Here is a 21,604-nt window from a genome sequence, read left to right as displayed (position 1 = left end):
CTCCGAGTCAGCGGACCCAGTGGCCGGTAACCGAAACGCTCTCCGCACCAGGAAACGAGAGTGCCAGGGGAACGTACCTCTTAAATTCCTCATCCCAAACAATAGGCGACAGAACGTTTATTAAAAAAAAAACAAGACGCCAAAAGCAGGCTCACAGTTCTTGACCGTCAGCAGACAAAGGGGAGAACAAAATGTTTCACTTGAAATGAAACGTAAAAATTGCTCATCCTCAACTATGTATTAATGGTTGTAGTGAGTCAATGATTCAACAGGTTCTGTGAGAATGGAGGCACCACAGGCTAATTAAAACCAGTCTACTCTCACCCCAGCCTTTAATTAATCATCCGTCCTTTTCTCCGCCATAAACTTGCTGGACCTCTTCACCGGGAGCTTATTTAGAACAGTGCAGATTTTAAACATATGTGTGAAATGGAAAATACTACCCCCCCCCCCCCCCCCCCCCCCCCCCCCCCCCCACACCCTTCCACCAGCATTCCATTAATTTCCCCCCTCCTCACACTGGGAGAAGGTTGGCAGTGCCAATGTTTCTATCCAGTGGGGTATTGTGTTCTCTTCTAAATGAATGGTGACCACCAAAAGGGTTGTGCCCCTCCCCCTTGCTGGGGTGGCAAAGAGGGAAATCAGTCATGAGAGAATGAAGAGCTCAAACCCCTCGCCTCAGATAGTAGTGAACATACCACACAGAAACACGAATAGGCCAATCAGTTCCTCAAGGCTCTTCCGGTATTCAATTCAATCATTTTTAAAAATTAATTTATGGGTTGTGGGCTTCACTGGTTGGGCCATTATTTATTGTCCATCCCTCGATGCTTCTTCAGAAGGTGGTGGCGAGCTGCCTTCTTGAACCGCTCCAGTCCATGAGGGGTAGGTAGACCCACAGCGCTGTTAGGAAGGGAATTGCACGATCCTGACCCAGCCACTGTGAAGAACCGGTGATATATTTCCAAGTCAGTGGGGTGAAGGACCTGCAGGGGAACATTTTTTGCAGGGCACCTTCGAGATGGAACACACGGCTGCCACTGTTCATCGGTGGTGGAAGGATTGAATGTTTGTGGAAAGAGGAGCAATCAGGCGGGGCTGCTTTGTCCTGGATGGTGTTGAGCTTCTTGAGTGTTGTTGGAGCTGCACTCACCCAGCCAAGTGTGGAGAGTATTCCATTACACTTGGCTTGTGCCTTAGAGATGGTGGGCAGGCTTTGGGGCGGGAGGAGGTTCTCAGGAAGTGAGTTACTCACCACAGGATTCCTTACCTTTGACCTGCTCTGGTCGCCACAGTATTTATATGGCTAGTTCCGTTCAGTTTCTGGTCAATGGATAATGGAGAATTCAGCGATGGCAATGCCATTGAATGTCAAGGAGCAATGGTTAGATCCTCTTTTGTTGGAGATGGTCATTGCCTGGCACTTGTGTGGCATGGATATTACTTGCTACTTGTTAGCCCAAGCCTGGATATTGTCCAGGTCTTGCTGCATTTGGACAGGAACTGCTTCAGTATCTGAGAAGTCAGATACTTCTGACTTGGTGCTGAACATTGTGCAGTCATCCACGAATATCCCCACTTCTGGCCTTATGATCGAAAGAAAGTCATTGATGAAGCAGCTGAAGATGGTTGGGCCTAGGAAACTGCGTCAAGGAACTCCTGCAGTGACGTCCTGGAGCTGAGATGACTGACCTCCAACAACCCAACTATCTTTCTTGATGCCAGGTATGACTCCAACCAGTGGAGTTTCCCCCCGATTCCCATTGAGAAGTTCTGGAGCACAAGTCTTCAGGCCTAATGCCGGAATATTGTCAGGGCCCTTGCAGTACCAGTGCCTTCAGCCATTTCTTGATATGAGTGAATCGAATTGGCTGAAGACTGGTATCTGTGATGCTGGGGACCTCTGGAGGAGACCAAGGCGGATCGTCCACTCGACACCTCTGGTGGAAGATTATTGCAAATGCTTCAGCGTTATCTCTTGCACAGATGTGCTGGGCTCCTCCATCATTGAGGATGGAGATACTTGTGGAGCCTCCTCCTCCAGTGAGTTGTTTAATTGGCTACCATCATTCAGGGCTGAAAATGGCAGGACTGCAGAGCTTAGATCTGATCTGTTGGTTGTGGAATCGCTCAGCTCTACCTATTACTTGCTGCTCGTACTATTTGACACACATGTAGTTCTGTGTCGCATGCATGTAGTCTTGTGTCGTAGCTTTAACAAGTTGACACCTCATTTTTATGTATACCTGATGTTGCTCCTGGCATGCCCTCCTGCATTCTTCAACGAACCAAGATTGATCTTTTGTTTTGTTGGTAATGGTGTAGTGGAGGATATGCCGAGCCATGAGGTTACAGATTGTGGTTGAGCACAATTCTGCTGCTGCTGATGGCCCACAGCACCTCATGGATGCCCAGCTTTGAGTCGTTAGATCAGTGCAAATTCTATCCTATTTTGGACAGTGATAGTGCAACACAACACAGTGGAGGGTATCCTCAATGTGAAGATGGGACTTTGCCTCCACAAGATCTGTGCAGTGGTCACTTCTGCTCACTTGACATGGCCACCTGCGTCCGGCAAGTTGTTGAGGATGAGGTCAAGTACGTTCTTCCCTCGAGTTGGTTTCCTCACCACCTGCTGCAGTCCCAGGTGAAGGATTAAAACAAAACAGTTTTGAGGGAGAGAGTAGAACTCATGTGTGCCAGACTTAATTTATGTGGTCAATCATAGTTGAATTTAAAGTGATAACCAATAAGTAAACGCTTGACTAAAACTCCAAGATTACAGGCCAGTGATCCCTAATTAATAAAGGCACTTGGAAACATTCAGAGAGTAAGTCAAAATTCAGAAATTAATTTTGTTAATGCGTTACCCAATCCCCATGCACTGCCTAACTGTTCCGTTAAAGTCACTGTTGAGGTGTTCCCTCTTGGGTTGTGGACTAAATAGGCACATATTGTGAGGGCGGAAAGTGGTTCAATGCTGAGCGAGGCTGCTATAGAGTGGCAGGTGTTAGTAAGTCCCTGGCTGTTGGCCTTGAGAAGAGGTCAGGCTAAGAAGTGCAGGAAATAACTGGCTTTCTTGCCTAATTGAGCATCTTGAAATGTAAGATTCTCACGAAAGTTAGTAGATCGTTTGATTTTTTTTGTGACAAATGGTTTATAAGGGGTGAAAATTATAACCCATAATTTATTCAATGATCATATTATCATGGAAGCAGCAATACCCGATGGCTTTTAAGTTTTCTTTTTAATAAATTCAGTGTGCTCAATTCATTTTTTCCAATTAAGGGGCATTTAGCGTGGCCTATCCACCTGCCCTGCACATCTTTGGGTTGTGGGGGTGAGACCCACGCAGACATGGGGAGAATGTGCAAACTCCACACGGACAGTGACCCAGAGCCGGGATCGAACCTGGGACGTCAGCATGTGAGGCAGCAGTGCTAACTACTGAGCCACCGTGCTGCCCCTTGGCTGTTAAGTTAAATACGAGCTCCCTTTTAAAGTTTTGATCTGTCTTTTTTTTGGTGTTTATAAATTGTGGCTCCAAATATAAATGAAATTAAAGTCGCCATAGTTCTCGAGGACCAGAGGCTGCTCTCCCTTTTTTGATGGGGGCAGAGCTGACTGGTGGTGATTTAACCTGAGGGTCACCACACCTCAGGTAAAGGGCAAAGTTGAGAAGGCGGGGCCTTTATGGATAACCTCAGCCGGTACAGGAATTGAACCCACATCACAAGTCAGCCATCCTAACCAACTGAGCTAACCGTATAAATACTGAGCATTAAATAAATGATTACTTTTCATCTTTGTATTTCAATATTGTCTTGTATCTCTAACAAAAGTTTGGTGGTTGGAATGTTGTATCACATCATTTTATATCTATTAATTATAAACATGCAATAATTATCACTCGCTAACTCAGTGGAAATTGGGCCAATCGGTCTGAGTTGATGTTTATGCTCCACTCGAGTATTCAGCAATCCTTCCCCATCTAACTGTTACCAGCATAACCCCAGTTTCAATCTTCCTTATCTAGTTTCTCTCTAAATGCATCTATACTCTTCACCTCGACCGCGGTCTCGCGTTTCTGACCAAGAATCTAGGGCTGTGCAGGATCTTCCAATCCTGCTGACGGTGAACACACAGCTTCTGTGGCGGATTCCCCAGTGGCGGATGGCGTGAACAATGGGAAACCCTATTGACAACGGTGGGACTGGAAGACCCTGTAAATCATGCCGTAGGCAGGTGCGGAAAATCCCGCTCATTAACTTAAATTTCTGACTGACCTTCGCGTTTCTAGTTTGTCCATTTCTGATTTCTGCTTTGATGTAGTGTTTATGTTTTTTTGTTTGGTTTAACTAGTCATTCATCTGTTTTTTGCTGTCAATGGTGTTGTGTTATGTAATTTGGAATAACACAAGCTGCCACTTGATGCAGTTTTGAGTAAAAGATGCTCCAGACCTTGAAGTGAGTTCAATGTGTTTTATTGAACTATTAGCACAGTTCTCAATGAGTTTGACTCTCTGCTAATCTAAATGTAGTAACTCAGTCTAACTGAACCAGCCTTGCTCTAAGCCACGTGCTGGGGTGTGATGCTGAGGATACGCCCTGCCTCACTCTGTCGATGTTGGTCTGTGGAAAGGGGCGGGGTGTGAGCGCCTCATCCCTTTTATAGTGAGATACCACCCCTGAGTGTCCTGACTGCTCATTGGTCGTGTCCTATTCTATGTGTTCATTAGCTGCATGTGTGCATATCATGACAAATGGGACCTGGTTTTCTGTAAACTGTTCTTTCACCCATATAACAGTTGCCCCAGGTTTGAGTCCCACCCCAGATCTTGACGACCAAAGGATGTATGTTTATAACGTGGCCAAAGGGGTTGAGTTGCGACGGACTAATGACCTGTCCCATGAAATTCCAAGCAATGGGAACAGACATGAGGAAGTGCTCTGTCTGCCTCATGTGCCTGTAGGCACCTATAGAGAAGATGATGATGACACAACCAAGCTAGACATTGCTGAAATCATAAACAGGCTACTCCATGTGTGAACTTGAGATTTCTTTAAAAGGGGTGGCACGGTGGTTAGCACTGATACCTCACAGCGCCAGGGTTCAATTCCGCCCTCGGGTGACTGTCTGTGCGGAGTGTGCACTTTCTCCCCGTGACTGCGCGGGATTCTTCCGGGTGGTCCGGTTTCCTCCCACAGTCCAAAGTTGTGCAGGTTAGGTGGATTGGCCATGCTAAATTGTCCAGGGATGTGCAAGTTAGGTGGGGTTACGGGGATAGTACCTGGGCCTAGGTATCCATGCTCTTTCAGAGGGCCGATGCAGAATCGATGGGCCGAGTGGCCATCTGCTGCCATGTGGGGATTCCATATTTCTAATTGCCATCTTAGATTGGTCGTAAGCTTATGATTCCCGTGACCAGAGTAGATAGTTTGGGTTTGAGTACTGCGACTTTGCTTGGCAGAACATGGCGGGAAACAACTACAATGCCAATCCTCATTCACAGGTCATTTGATGTCTGAAGACTCCCTCTGAAGGTTGAGATTTTGAGGTGCGCTGACACAAAATGTGCTCTTTATTTCCTGGCAACTTTCAGATTCATCCTATTAATTGAGTGATGCAGGAACCTGGTGACTGAGCATCTGGTGTTGGAATGGCAGCCAGTTAGTGGTCACGGTTCCAACCACCACTGTCGCATCGTCCCATCTGCCGACTGGGCGGGAGGGAAGGCAGAACATAGAGAGGAATAACCGATTGCAATTCTCGGCTGCTCCTAACCTCCTGCCATCTCCTGTGCCTTAGATTGTCCCAGTGTCAATTAAAGACTGGTAAATGTGCCCCATACCCTCTGAACCCACACAGCTAATACAAATGAAAGAAACATCTGAAGTGAGGCTAGGTAAATGTACAAGAATTAAAGGAATAGAGGTAGTTTGATGAAGGATGGGAAGAGGCTTGAGGGGAGCATGAACATTGACAGAGGTTTGGTGAACCAGACGGCCTGTTTCTCTACTGTATACACTATTTAAGTCCTTAACAGTAAGAAGGAAACTTGTAAAATTACTTGATAATATTTCTCTGGTGGTCCATGCCATGGGGAGAGAAGATCTCGAGCATAACAGCAGGTGCAGCGTGCTCCTTCTCCAAGGAAAGGCTGTGGAATAGATTCCAGAGCACCATTCCTTAGGCCGCATCCATCCTGGACCTATACCCAGCCACCTGGGTGAGACTCACGAGAAGATAGTCTGCGATGCCCCTCCCCATGCCCTGCTCCAAGTGCCCAGTGGTCAGGCCCGTAGGACTAGATTGGAGCCGGGAATTGAGGAACAGGCTCCTCAAAGCCATGGATGGGCGGCTACAGCCTCTCACACTGAACAAACAACAAAAATACCGATTCTTCCAGGGCACAAAGGTTACAAGAGGCCTGGGAATCTGTTTACACAAGATAAAGTAGATGTGAGAGATGCTTTAGTTCAGAAGAGCTGCTGCAGAGATTACCAACAGGTACCAATGGGACTCACGGTGAAGATATGGAATCAGCTGAGGAGGCACTTTAGGGTGGAAGGGATGTCGGTGCTAACGCCGCTGGGTTTGAACTGGGACGGATGGATAGTGTATACAGGAGGTGGAGGGAAGGGTCAAGGTGAGGGATCTGTATTTGGAGGAAGGGTTCGCCAGTCTGGAGGAGCTAAGGGAGAGGGTAGAGCTGCCGAGGGGGAGTGAGTTCAGGTATCTGCAGGTTAGGGACTTTGTGCGAAAGGTCTGGAAAGGGTTCCCTGGGTTGCCGGGATACACCCTGCTGGAGCGACTGCTGCTTCCGGATGTGGAAGGGGAGGAAATAATTGGGGATATATATAAATGGCTGGGGAAGCAGTGAGACGAGCGGGTAGTGAAGATCAAAGAGAAATGGGAAGCGGAGTTGGGAGGGGAGATCAAATGGGGAGTATGGAGTGAGGGACTGCCTAGGGTTAACGGGACCTTCTCATGTGCAAGGATGAGCCTGATACAGTTTAAGGTGGTGCACAGGGTGTGTATGACTTGGGCGAGAATGAGTGGGTTCTTTCACGGGGTAGCAGATGAGTGTGAGAGGTGTGGGCAGGGCCAGTGAATCATTCGCACGTTTCGGGGTTGCGAAAAATTGGGTGATTCTGGGCGGGAGTGTTCGCGATCTTAGCCAGGATAGTGGAAGAGGTGGACCTGGACCCTTTGGTGGCGATATTTAAGGTTTGGAGAAGCCAGAGCTCATGGAGAGGAGGGGAAGGCTGATGTCATGGACTTCGCTTCTCTGATTGCATGGCGGCGAATTTTGCTGGAGTGGCGGTCGGCATAGCCACCGGGGGTAGCAGCATGGTTGGGTGACCTGTATGACTTTCTGCGGTTAGAGAGCATAATGTATGAGTTAAGGGGCTCTTCGGGGGGCTCGAGGAAAGGTGGGGGATGTTTGTGACCGTGTTTGAGGGGCTGTTCTTCGCGGGGGGGGGTGGGGGTGGGGGGGGGGGTGGGGGGGGGGGGGGGGGTGGGGGGGGGGGGTGGGGGGGGGGGTGGGGGGGGGGGGGGTTGAAAAAGAGGAAAAATATGTACAGACCGTATAGTTGATTGTTGGGAATCATGTTTCCCGGGGTGATTGTTTGCTGTAACCTGTTTTGATACATGTTTGTAATAAAATACATTTTTTTAAAAAGGTACCAGTGGGAATTCTGGAACCTTTATGAAAAAGGCACTACTCTCCATTGCTCACGTACACACTTTTACTTGGCCGGTTTAGCAAAATGCCAACTAAGACAAATATTATGAGGTTTCAACGTTGAAATGGAGTTGAAGATTTTCCATCCTCTTACACTTCTAGCTATTTCATTTGTTCCACACACTCCGCATTTCCAAAAATTGTACAGCAATGGACACCATTATTCTTTGCTCAGATGAGATGTCTTTAGTGAATATTATTTGTTGAAAATAATTTAATTTGAAAAAGTAAGCATTTTGGTTACATCATTACGTGCCTGATGTCGAGGTCCACTGGCAATGTTAGCTTAAGTTCACTTATATACTATGCAGAACATTTTAACTAATTTGTTAATACTAGTCGAGTCAATTGAACCAGTCCACCCCTGGACTCATTAAAGATTCAGAAGTGAATGCAGCAAAACACATTCGCAAACTAAAAGTGCTTGGCCTGATCAGTGGAGTGAATTTCTGCTCGGCGTTATGGATAGTGGAGTAGATTTTTCCTGTCTCCTAGGCCTCCTCTTGTCCTGCTTGTCCTACCAGGAGACCTGTTGTCATGGTGTGTCACACTCCCCTCTCTTGTGCCGTCCTCAAACATCCGCTGCAGCTCATTTGCAACTTCTGTGTCCGTCACCTCACTACGCCTCGGACAACCCCTCTTTCTGCTGCCCTCCACTTTGTCCTCAGATCTCTGTAGCTTTTCGGCTCTGATCAAATGGCCAAAATACTGACATTTTGTTTTCTGGATGTCTCCTTTTAAGAGTTATTTTTGTCCTTTCAATTTCATGCACCTCTTCATTTGTCTTTCATGCTGCATGTGGAGTTCTAAGCGCAAGTCTTGGCAAACACATTTCAAAGGGACGGCAGGGTGGCAGGTTAGGTGGAGGTTAGATAGATGTGCAGGTTAGGTGGACTAACCATGCTACATTGCCCCTTGAGGTCCAAAGATATGTAAGTTAGGTGGGGTTGCAGAGAAAGGGCGGGAGAGTGGGCCTAGGTGGAGAGCTGTTTCAGATGGTCAGTGCAGACTAGATGGATCTGATGGCCTCCTTCTGCACTGTAGGGATTCTATGGATTCCTAGGTCGCTGTTTTCTTCCACATAGATTCATATCATAAAATCATAGAATCTACGGCACGGAGACAGGCCCTTTGGCTCAAACTGTTCCATGCCAACCAAAAAGCCCATCTAAGCATATTTTTATTTATTGGCCAATCATTATTCTGTGTTTCGATAAGGAGTTGGATATAGCTCTTTGGGCAAAAGTGATCAAAGGATATGGAGTGAAGGTGGAATCAGGCTATTGAGTTGGATGATCAGCCATGATCGTGACGAATGACAGAACAGGCTCGAAGGGCCGAATGGCCTCGTCCCACTCCTATTTTCTATTTACTGTCTACCAGGGTCAGTGGAGCTCATTTCTTTACCCCTGATGCTAATTGGATCATTTGAAACAAAGTACATCCAGGTGGAGGGTAGTGATTGGCTAGTTAATTGAGACCCCACCCAGTAAGGATATTCTAGTTTAATTAGTTCAGTTCCTTTTGATGTTTTTATTTTTGTCCACCAAGGGGTTCTCACCGCCTGTCATATCTGACTGATTTATTGATGGTCTTGTCTAATTCCAAAGAGTATAGATAGGGGCCTTCCCTCCTATCCCCCCCCCCCCCCCCCCCCCGCCCCGCCCCCCGCCCCGATACCGGGAGTTAATTTATCCTTGGCTTCAGTGCGAATGAATTCACACACTTGACCCAAAGTAGCTTAGGTAGAATGTGTTTCCTTGTTATTTTGTTGGGGAATTAATTCATCCTGGACTCTGGAAAGTCAGCCGAAGGAGGGGGAGGGTGGGGGTGGGGTGGTGGTGAGGAAAGGAGTTGGGGGGGGGGTGGTGAGGAAAGGAGTGAATTTATTCTGGATCTCTGAGTAGTGAAAGGAATTTTTCAGTATCCTTGATCCCGGAATGGGTGCTGGATTAATGGTACAGATATTATGAATGGCCACAGTGTCTCTGTGCTGGGGTAGGAGAAGAGGTTTTAAAATGCAGCACTTCTTTTCTGATTGCTATCTTCTTATCCCCTCTCCAGTGTCCCAATGGAAATATATATGTTTATTCTGTCTTTGGCCAACATTCATCAACCTCTACTGTGGTGGCACTTGCAGTCAAACAGCCTGACACCATTCACTCTCTAGGATATATACCTCGCCATGAAGGAGTGGCTTCTCCTGGGAGAAGCACAGAGGGAACAGAAAATGCAATTTAAACAGGAGCATGAGGGTGTGGACGGATGTTCATTAACAACCCCTTATAGGGTAGCAGCCCCTTTACAATTGAACTTCTCCAACTACTATAGCTGCAATGTCAGAATGTTCTGACCTAACCTACTTAATTTTAAACTTTAACTGCGCTACAGGTATACTTGCTCTGGTGTGAGGAGCGCTTGACAATGTTGTTGTAGAATCTGGGCACAAGGTGAATGGCTTTCTGCAGAATCAGCTTCCTTTCTACAGTACATGAGAGTACAGAACAACAACAATGTTCAAAAAGACGACAACTTTGATCCGTGACATGGATGCAAGGCACACACAGACTTGCATTAATTCGGAGCTGGGAGTGCAAACAGCAAAGAAATGGCAAAACAGTGCCACTGTACAGGTTAACGGACATGAAGATGTCTGTGGGTCTTGCACTCACACTCCCTTGCTCGTGTTGGCTGGACCCTTACCAACCCCTTCATTGCCTCTTGCATCCTTAACTCTTTCTCCTCTGGTCTAGCAATCCACCCTAACCTTATCTGTGCTGCACTACCGTGCCTCACTACCATGCCAGCAGCCTCTCCCTCTCATTCCCGTACCAGCCTCCCCGAACAGGCGCCGGAATGTGGCGACTAGGGGCTTTTCACAGTAACTTCATTGAAGCCTACTTGTGACAATAAGCGATTTTCATTTTTTCATTCCATGCTTTCTTACAAATCGCCACATCCACGTACCCACGATTATCAATGCAGCTCACCCTTCTACCGAATGGATCTGCACCCACACACAACCTCCGCCTATCTTATTGGCATTTGCAGGAGTCGTGTTGGGGCCACTGCTGTTTTCTAGTTGGTAGATAAATGATTTGAAGTTCAAAACTTGATTGCAATACAGCTAAATTTGCGGATAGGCCCGAACCAGGAGAGGTGTCACTGTCGCTGGGTCAAAACCCTGGAACTCCCTCCCTAACAGCACTGCAGGTGTACCTACACGCCGGGGACTACAGTGTTCAAGAAGGCAGCTCACCACCACCTTTTCAAGGGCTACTACGAATGGACAATAAATGTTGGCCTGGCCAGCGACACCCATATCCCATAAATGATTTTTAAAAAATCATCTGGCTGGAAAATAGTCCTATCCGCCAAGATCTGCTATTGGTTTCCTTTTCAGTCCGCTCCCCACAACACCCCATCTAATTGCCCTCTGTTGGTTGCCAACTTTTCCTCTGAGCCACTTGTGACTGCATTCTTTGTCTCCTTGACAACCACCAGTCCCTGATTGTGTCGCCATGTGTTTATCCCGATAGGGCAGCATGGTAGCATTGTGGATAGCACAATGGCTTCACAACTCCAGGGTCCCAGGTTCGATTCCGGCTTGGGTCACTGTGCGGAGTCTGCACATCCTCCCTGTGTGTGCGTGGGTTTCCTCCGGGTGCTCCGGTTTCCTCCCACAGTCCAAAGATGTGCAGGTTAGGTGGATTGGCCATGGTAAATTGCCCTTGGTGTCCAAAATTGCCCTTAGTGTTGGGTGGGGTTACTGGGTTATGGGGATAGGGTGGGGGTGTTGACCTTGGGTAGGGTGCTCTTTCCAAGAGCCGGTGCAGACTCGATGGGCCGAATGGCCTCCTTCTGCACTGTAAATTCTATGATATTCTATGAAATACTGCTGGCTAACAGGGTGTATACCAAATTCACCACAGCCCACCCAGACCTGGTAAATTCACTGGCTTTAAAGATGGATAGGAAGCAGGAATACGCACCCTGGCCTTGAAGAGGAAAGTGAACTGCAGGGGGAGATAAGTTATCGCTGCATTGGTTGATGTTGTTTGATGGTTTTATGAGTGAATGTCACGTTATCAATCCAGGTATTATAGAGAGATGGCTTTTTAAAAAAAGGCCGCTACCAATTGGGCGTTGCCGTTTCTACAGCTCAATGGAAATCCGGTGCAACAATCCAAAGATGAAAAATGTTTACTTGCGAAGGTAAGGTGCTCAGGAAAGAAAAGGGAAACTTGTATTTATGTAGCATCTTCCATAACCTCAGAATGTCAGACAATCAACTAAAGCTGGAGTTGTCTAGCCCCTGCACCCCTCCCCCCTGCATCCCCCACCCCCTCTCCCCCCCCCCCCCTCCCCCCTCCCCCCCCCGCCAGGTTCTCCCACAGCGGACATTGCTCGCCATTGGCCACCGGTGGGACCTTCCATTCCTGCCGAAGTCAATGGCAATTTGCATGGCTCACCCATCCTGTCGCCAGGGAAACTATGGGGGGGGGGGGGGAGGGGGGTGTCTTCGCAGGCACTATAGGATTCTGCTGGCGGGAAGGACTGGAAGATCCCGCCGTATGTTTACATGCAGTCGCTGTTGTAATGTGGGAAACCTGGCAGCAAAGCTGTGCACAGAAAGCTCCCATAAAACAGCAATGAGACGATGCGATAATCTCCTTTTAGGCGGTGGTTAAAGGATAAATATTTGCCAGGCGAGCTCCCCTGCTTTCTTTAAGATGGTATCTTCTACGTCCATCGGCGAGGCAAACGGGACCTCAGTGTCGTCCGGGACACAGCACCTCTAACGGTGCAGCGCTCCCTCAGCACTGCACTGGGGTGCCCCGGGGACGATGCCTGAACCCACGACCTTCTGAGTCAGAGGTAAGAATACTACCCACCACCCCACAGCGTGGTGGGTGGGCCCTTTAAGGCGACGACGGGTTTCTGTTTCACTCTCGTGAAGAGGAAAACCCTGAACTCGCACGTTCACCACGGTTTGCGCTGCGATAGAATATAAACACGGCAGGTTAGAGTGTTCACACACAGTTCTCCACGCTCGACCAGGCACCCTGTCAAAACACAGCGGCCAGCTCACCAACAAAAAGCCGTGCTGCTTGTTTTTCTTTGTGTTAATCTTTGACGGGCAAACGTTCCACATACGCCAAGATGCTCCTTTAATATTGGGAAATCTTTGTCCAGGGTGACGTGGCAATTTTTTTAGATGCATCACCAAAACATTCTGGTGCGGCAGGAAAACAGGCCCACGGAACCAGGCAGAAAATTGTTTCTCCGCACCACCCGAGCACTCCAAAATGAATCGTGTGACCGTCGCATTTACAATTCTTGATTCGTGAATACAAAAACCAGACCACGTGCGCTCCTGGTGGCTCACTTGCTAATGCCCAGAGACAAGCAACAACAACTTGCATTGATATAATTACAGAATCATAGAATCTACAGTGCAGAAGGAGGCTATTCGGCCCATCGAGTCTGCTCCGGCCCTTGAACAGAGCGCCCTATTTAAGCCCACACCTCTACCCTATCCCCGCCTAACGTTTTGGACACTAAGGGCAATTTAGCGTGGCCAATCCACCTAACCTGCGCATCTTAGCACCCGGAGGAAACCCGCGCCGACACGGGGAGAACGTGCAGACTCTGCACAGACAGTGGTCCAAGCCGCGAATCGAACCTGGGACCCTGGAGCTGTGAGGCAACAGTGCCAATCACTGTGCTACTGTGGTGGTATGAATGGGAGCACTGCCATTGGTGCAGAGCATTGGTTTCCCATTGGCTCTGGCTGGTCATGTGCCTCTTGTCTGATTGCCTGTGACAAGTCATGTGACTGCTCACCAATTGGTCGAGAGGCAAGTAGACCCCGCCTCCGAGGTGGGGTATAAGTACCCAGAGTTCCCGGAGGTCGGCCTTTCTCTGTAGTCGACCATCGGGCTAACAACTAGCTGATTAAAGCCTAGGTTTGGACCTTCATCGTGCCTAGCGTCTAATTGATGGTACATCAGCTACTATGCCGCCCAATGTGGTCAAACGTCCCAGGGCAGTTCGCGGGAGTGAGCATTGAACACCGTTCCTTTACCATGGACCGCAAAAAGAGATATCAAGACATGTTTGATCAAAAAGGGCAGGGTTTTATAGCTGCTTCGTAAAGCAGGAATGAGGGATAGGGAGGTGGAGAGGTTTAGAAAGGAAATCCCAGATTGCAGGCCCCAGACAACTGAAAATATAGCCACGCAGAATGGAAAAACAGTAAAAATGGGGAAATAAGAGTATCGATCTGAACTGGTCTTATACACTTTTAAATGGAACACCAGTAAAACAGGGTCATACGGATACTGGAGCAAACTGTTTTTCACCTTCTAGGCAATGGAGCAACAAATGGGCTAGGATTGAAGGAGTGTGATAAACCACTGTGCACCTGTATTAGGGGATGTACGGTAGGACCTGCACTACAGGTTTGCCGGTAGCCCCCAAGGAGCCCTATAAATATGCGTGCCCTTCTCCTGATCAGCCATTTCGCCAGCTGCAGCAGGAGGCCACGCATCTGACTGTAATAAAGCCTCAGTTGTACCAATCTGAGTCTTTCGTGTAATTGATCGTGCATCAAAGAGGCAGGAGGACAGACATCGCGAGGATTAGAGGAGATAGCGAGAAGCCATGGAGCATTTGAAAACACAGATGAGCGTTTTCAAACTGAGGCCCGGCTGAAACAGGTACAATTCCTCAACCTGCGCTGGGTTGGCTGATCTTATCTGAGTCAATGGAAAGGTCACTACGCCCGACCTCTGTGCACCTGAACTGGGAAATGGAACATCTCACACTGGACTTACAGGGTGGGAATCTCCCCCGTGGTTCTCATGGAGTACAAGCCCCCCCCCCCCCCCCCCCACCCCCGCTGAGGGTGGGAGAACTCCACTTTGCATTATGTAGAAGGCCGGCCAACATAGAGACCCAGTAGGGATCTACCGGGAAGTGTATATACCGTAGTTGTAAATAAATAAAAAGTTCTTTAATTACTCAATGAGGACTCCCCGTGTCCTTAATGAAGAAAAGGTGAAAGAAAAAGAGGCCAGAGTTAAACCGTGCTGATTGTTGTCTGATAAACCCATGCTGGAAAGTCGTATGTGTGGATGCTGAGTGAGGATTTTCACAGTGGGGAATAGCTGGGCAATACTAAAAGGTTTGGGAATGTGGGGGGGGGGGGGGGGGGGGGGGGGGGGGACTTCCACCTACTTCCGAATTGGTTTCATGAACCTAGGTTATTAGACCTCAGCACTTCCGCTGGGGAATTATGCCAGAATTGGTGTTGAAATTGAGAGTCGCCCACGAAGGTCCCTCACTGTCACTGCGTTGGAGTGGAAAACAAACTTAAACCCTCTTCTGGGGCTTAAGTGGATGGCACTGCCTGAAAAGGGAAATGCAGGCCCTCAGTACCAGCAACGTTCCCCTTTTCTATCCGCTGATCTTTGGATACTGGGATCAAAATGGCCGCTCCTTATATCCAGCATTTCCCTCATTGTTGGCTGATTTTGTGGGCCAGAAATGGGTACAGCAGGACTAACCTCTGGAATAGCACAAGAGAGGGTGAAGTTCCGAAGTTTATGCCCAAACAATTATCCGGTTTCATCCCCGTGAAGGGATCAGGAAGCCCAGGCCTCATTTTTTCAGATTCAGTGGCGACGCTGGAACCCTGCCGTCAATTGTGCAGCTGTTGCCCAAGCGTAAGCCAGAAGAGCAAGTGGATGTTGGGGCAATAAAAGGAGACCCCCTTTGTCTATCTGCTTCTTCTAAACACATCTTGTGCTGTTTCGGGTGCAAGAGGAGAGGTGTCACTCTCCCTGATGTGATCAAATTGTTCAATGAAAGCGAAGCCTGCAATAAATTGCAATTCAGACAACAATAGCAGACAGCCTGTATGCTTATTCTATAAATCAGCAGCGTCACTCCCACAGTGTTATTTGTTTGAGTTCAACATTGCACGTTATTTTCCATCTGTTCAGACTATCCTGTAAAAGATAATTTGGATGGATATTTCCCTTTAGCGCGATGTCCACACTTTTCCAGTTTACCTTTGAAGATCCTTTCCCAGTGATATTCTAATGAGCAGGTAACATTATTCCGTCTAGAAGGACAGGGGCAGCAGATGCGAGGGAATCTGGATTTTCACCCCCAAGTCACACACCACCCCGACGGGGAAGGATATCGCCGTTCCTTCACTACCGCTGGGTCTTAATCCTGGAACTCCCTCCCTAACAGCACTGTGGGTGTGCCTACACCACATGGACTGCGGTGGTTCAAGGAAAGCGGTTCTCCGCCACCATCCTGAGGGAAATTAGAGATGGGCAATCAATGCTGGCCTAGGCTGCAACGCTCAAATCCCACGTAGGAATAAAAATAGGCCAAGGTTTTCAAATTGGCATCAGCTTATTGAAAATAAATTAGATATGGGGAATGGCTGCTGGGAAAACAACAGAATTCCAAACTCAACCCCTTCCCTATTATTTTATTCTGGCAAGCCCAATTTTCTAATTTGCTGTTTCATTGTAATTTAATTGGCCGATCTTATGAGTTATGGGTGAGGAAATGCTTACAAGTTATATTAGTCCATTCATCCCAAAGCATGTGACAGCCTCCCCGTCGCAGTATTAAAATGGATTTAACACCACCATTACATCTGAAAGTCCATTTTATGTGTTGGTCAATCTAACTAGAGAAGAACTTCCTGATGCCATTCGGAAAGTTCACTTCTGCTGGGTTGAACCTATGTTATCTCTACTGTCACAATGCAGGTGAATAATATTTTGGATTCAGCTTTTTGTTGCCATTAATATTTTGTATATCTCTGTGAGGAATCAGCTGTACTTGCCTTCCATTGTTGGGCTATGTCCTCTTGTGTCTTGGTAACCGGCGACACATTTTGGTTTTGGAGCCTCTTCGGTCTGTGCGCATTCAGGACCCTGACCTTCCTGTTGCTTGCCATTTTAACAAAAGACCCTGCTCCCATGCCCACATGTCTGTTCTTGGCCTGCTGCAATGTTCCAGTGAAGCGCAACGCAAACTGGAGGAACAACATCCCATCTTCCGGTTAGGCACACTACAGCCTTCCGGCCTGAACATCGAATTCAACAACTTCAGATGATCAGCTCTACCCCACCTTGACCCATTTGTTTTCATTTCATTTTAACTGTCTTTTACCATTACTTTCTTTGTTAATATATATTTACCCCCCCCCCCCCCCAATCTTATCCACCTTTCCTTCATCTTTCTCCTCTTTGCTTCCCCTTCCCCTCCCCCTACATCTACTGTTCATCCTCTGATGTTAGTTTCCCTGCTGTTTGACCTTTCACATCTTTTATCCTCTCTGGGGACTGCCGGTGAATAATATTTTGGATTCAGCTTTTCGATGTCATTAATATTTTGTATATCTCTGTGAGGAATCAACTCTTTCCCCTTGGTTTCTGTGGCCATTAGCACCCGGTTTTCCCTGGGTTTCAGTGGCTATGACTCATCTTTCATTCTCACTCCACAGTATAAATACTTCCCACTTTCATTGTCTGTTAGCTTTGACAAAGAGTCATCGGACTCGAAACGTTGCTCTTTTCTCTCCCTACAGATGCTGCCAGACTTGCTGAGATTTTCCAGCATTTTCTCTTTCGTTTTAGATTCCAGCATCCGCAGTAATTTGCTTTTATTTTGACACGTTTTGGGGAACGGGTGAATCAAGGGATATGGGAATCAGGCGGGAAAATGGAATTGAGATCATAGACAAACCAGGATCTTATTGAATGGAATCGCATGCTTCTGTTTCTTACTAATGCTCTAAACACAGGGGATGATCTGACCAACGTTACACACATGACCTCCTCCGACATTTTCCTGCGTAGTTCAATATTTGTATTGAACTTTTTGAAAGTTAACTTTTGCATTAAATGGACATGGTTGGTATAGGCTCTGATTTCACACCCCACTTTAGCCGTGGCTATTTCAGAACCATTCCTGCCATGAGCCTGTTTGTTTGTCCATCCAATGTGCAGTACGTTACCGTTGTCTGCATTCAATTTAATTGGCTATTGATCCCCCCACATACACATCTTACCCAGATCACCGTCAGTTTGATGCTGATTCCATTTCCTTGCTCAGTCTCCGTAAACCTGCAATTTTACATAGAACAGTACAGCACAGTACAGGCCCTTCAGCCCACGATGCTGTGCCGGCCATTTATCCTAATCTAAGATCAACCTAACCTACACCCCTTCAATTTACTGCTGTCCATATGGTTGTCTAAGAGTCGCTTAAATGTCCCTAATGACTGACTCCACCACCTCTGCTGGCAGTGCATTCCACACACCCACCACTCTCTGTGTAAAGAACCTCCCTCTGACATCTCCCCTATACCTTCCTCCAATCACCTTAAAATTATGTCCCCTCGTGACAGCCATTTCCGCCCTGGGGAAAAGTCTCTGGCTATCCACTCCATCCGTGCCTCTCATCACCTTGTACACCTCTATCAAGTCACCTCTCTGCCTTCTTCGCTCCAGTGAGAAAAGCCCGAGCTCCCTCAACCTTTCTTCATAAGACATGCTCTCCAGTCCAGGCAGCATCCTGGTAAATCTCCTCCGCACCCTCTCCAAAGCATCCACATCCTTCCTATAATGAGGCGACCAGAACTGGACACAATATTCTAAGTGTGGTCTAACTAGGGTTTTATTTTGTCTTCAGATACTTATCCAATTCCATTTTGAAAGCCGTGATTGAATTTGCACCCACCATCCTCTCATGCAGTGCATTTCAAATCTCAACCACTTGCTGAGCCTTTGCCCCTCTTTCAGGCCCACTATTAGTAATAAAACCTCAATCCGACGCTCTGGAGTTCCCGTCCAAAATAACTCAACCAATTGACTTCCCTCCCCACTTTGAAAAGACTTTTAAAAACTTCTTTCTATTGATAAACTTTCATCCCCCTTCCAAATTCTTTCACACTGACTTGGTGCCTGTTTATTTCCTTTCGAGTTTCACTCTGGCACCCATAGAGATTTGTTTGTTCAGTTGCATGTTCAATAGGTTACATTATGGACAAGTTGGACCCAATGTTATCCATTGAAATTACAACATTGTCACATCCCTACTGACAGCTTAAAGAGTCTCTGGGCTGGATTCTCCGATTGCCGACGGCCAAATCACGTTTGGCAATCGGCCGGAGAATCCATTTTTCGCTGGAATCGCGCCCCCTCAAAAAATCGCATGGTCAAGGAGTACGCCACATGCCGTCGCCACGGCCTCAGGATATCACCTGAGAACACTCCCGGTGCTCCGCCCCCGATGGGCCGAGTCGCCGACAGCGTGGGACACGTGTCCTCACAACGTTCATGAATCACGCGTGGCGGCTGCAGGCTGTGTCGGGGGGTGAGCCATTCCGCTGGCAGGGGGTGGTCTTCGGCGGGGGCTGGGGTGACTGGTGGGGGGTGGTCCGGGTGTGGCGAGGCTGGTTACAGGGAGGCAGTTTTTGGCGAGCCGGGCCCATGCGCAGCTGGCGGCATGTTGTACGGCACAGCCTCCGCCGTGCCCATGTGCGCCCACGGACCCGGCCATTCTGCGGCCGTGTCTGCAGGTAAAGCTGTGGGCTTTCGTGGCGCGGCCTCGAGCCCACCACCGGGCAGAGCATTGGTGCGGGGGTGGCACAGACGTTCTGGTTGTAAGACTAGACAGATCCTGCGGACATAACAGCAGAATCGTACAATCCAGCCCTCTGTGTTTTATGGTAGAAGTGAAGTTAAACCAAGTACAAATAGGGTGTAGTTATGAGCATTGCTGTCTATAATTTTTGTGCTTTTCCTAATCACACCAAACGTAGAGCAGCAGTTCTTGTGAGATAGGCAAACCTTCGAACTATACAATGAGCAGCAGGAAATGATATTTTCACCACCTCCAGTGCTGTTTATATCACAACATATAGTATACCCTTAAAAAAATAGAGTTGAAAAGTGTTTGAGAACAGCTGTTGGGGCTACAAAAGAGAGGGGGATGAAAACAGTGGCAAACGTTAATGAAAAAAAGGAGAAGGTATTACTCGAGGTAATAGGAAAGTATTGTGTATGTAAAAAGATACTGGTGCAATGATTGCAAGAGCACAAGGATTTAAAAATAACTTCTAGAAATGATAATTTGCGACAAAATTAACAGTCACTGGGACACAGGTGGATTACTTAAGGAAAATTGTCACAGATTTATTCGAGAAAAATCATGTTTGACTCAATTGATGGAGATTTTTGATGAGGTAATATGGAATGTCGATGAGGGTGTTACAGGTCAATCTTTCTCAAACACAGTGGCGGTTTTGTGTCCAATTCTACACACCACACTTCAGGAAGGATGAGATGGCTTCAGAGAGGGTGCAGAAAGGATTTACTAAAAGGGTCAAGGGACTTCAGTCAGAAGAGTAGATTGAAGGGACCTTTGACAGATGTGTTCAAAATCACCCGCTTTCTACACAAAATAGGTAGATAGAAGGTTCCGGAACCAGAGGACACAGATTGAAGATGATGAGCAAAAGAACCAAAAATGGCATGAGCTTTTAAGGTGAGTTCACTCGCTTTATTTATGCTCTATCTTCTTCCTGAATAAGCCATTGCACTGAAGTTTGGGGATGTTACTGTTCTCCTGCATTCTAGTTGCATCAGTGGTTTTAGCAAGATTAAACAAATCTCCCTAGCTAAAGGATTGTTGAACCAGGTACAATTTAACACAAAACTGAGAGTTATCTGGTCACCAAGGCAGTTGTCTACATATGGACTTTAGAAAAGCATTTGATAAGATCCCTCATGGCAGACTGGTGCAAAAGATTAGATCACATGGGGTCAGGGGTGAACTAGCTGGATGGATCCAAAACTGGCTTGGCCATCGAAGACAGAGGGTAGCATTGGAAGGGTGTTTTTCCGAATGGAGGTCTGTAACTAGTGGTGTTCCGCAGGGATCAGTACTGGGACCTCTGCTCTTTGTAATACATATAAATGACTTGGAAGAAAACGTAGCGGGTCTGATTAGCAAGTTTGCGGATGATACTAAGATTGCAGGAGTTGCGGATAGTGATGAAGATTGTCAGAGAATACGAAAGGATATAGATAGGTTGCAAAATTGGGCAAGAGAAATGGCAGATGGAATTTAACCCGGACAAATGCGAGGTGTTGCATTTTGGTAGGTCCAATTCAGATGGGAGCTATAAAATAAATGGCAGAACCAGCAGGAGCATAGACACACAGAGATCTGGGTGTGCAGGTCCACAGATCCTTAAAAGTGGCAGCACAGGTGGAATTGATGATAAAGAAAGTATATGGTATGCTTGCCTTCATAGGATGGGATATCGAGTATAAAAGCTCGAAAATTATGTTATAATAATATAGAACGTTGGTTTGGCCACATTTGGAATACTGTGTCCAATTCTAGTCACCGTACTACCAGAAGGACGTGGAGGCTTTGGAGAGAGTACAGAAAAGGTTTACCAGGATGTTGCCTGTTATGGAGGGTATTAGCTATGAGGAGAGATTGAATAAACTGGGATTGTTCTCCCTAGAGAAACGGAGGCTGAGGGGGCGACCTGATAGAAGTTAAAAAAATTATTAGGGGTTTATAGGGGGTGAACAGTTGGAGGCTATTTCCCAGTGTGGAAATGACAATTTCAAGGGGCCACAAGTTCAAGGTGAGGGGGGAAAGGTTCAGTGGAGATGTACAGGAGAAGTTTTTTACTGGTGGTGGTGGCCCGGAATGCACTGCCAAGTGAGGTGGTTGAGGCAGATGCGTTAGCAACCTTTAAGACTGATCTGGATAGGCACATGAACAGACAGGGAATA

This window comes from Scyliorhinus canicula, chromosome 12 (genome assembly GCF_902713615.1).
Source record: "Scyliorhinus canicula chromosome 12, sScyCan1.1, whole genome shotgun sequence".
Lineage (NCBI taxonomy): Eukaryota > Metazoa > Chordata > Chondrichthyes > Carcharhiniformes > Scyliorhinidae > Scyliorhinus > Scyliorhinus canicula.
This window is presented reverse-complemented; position numbering follows the sequence as displayed.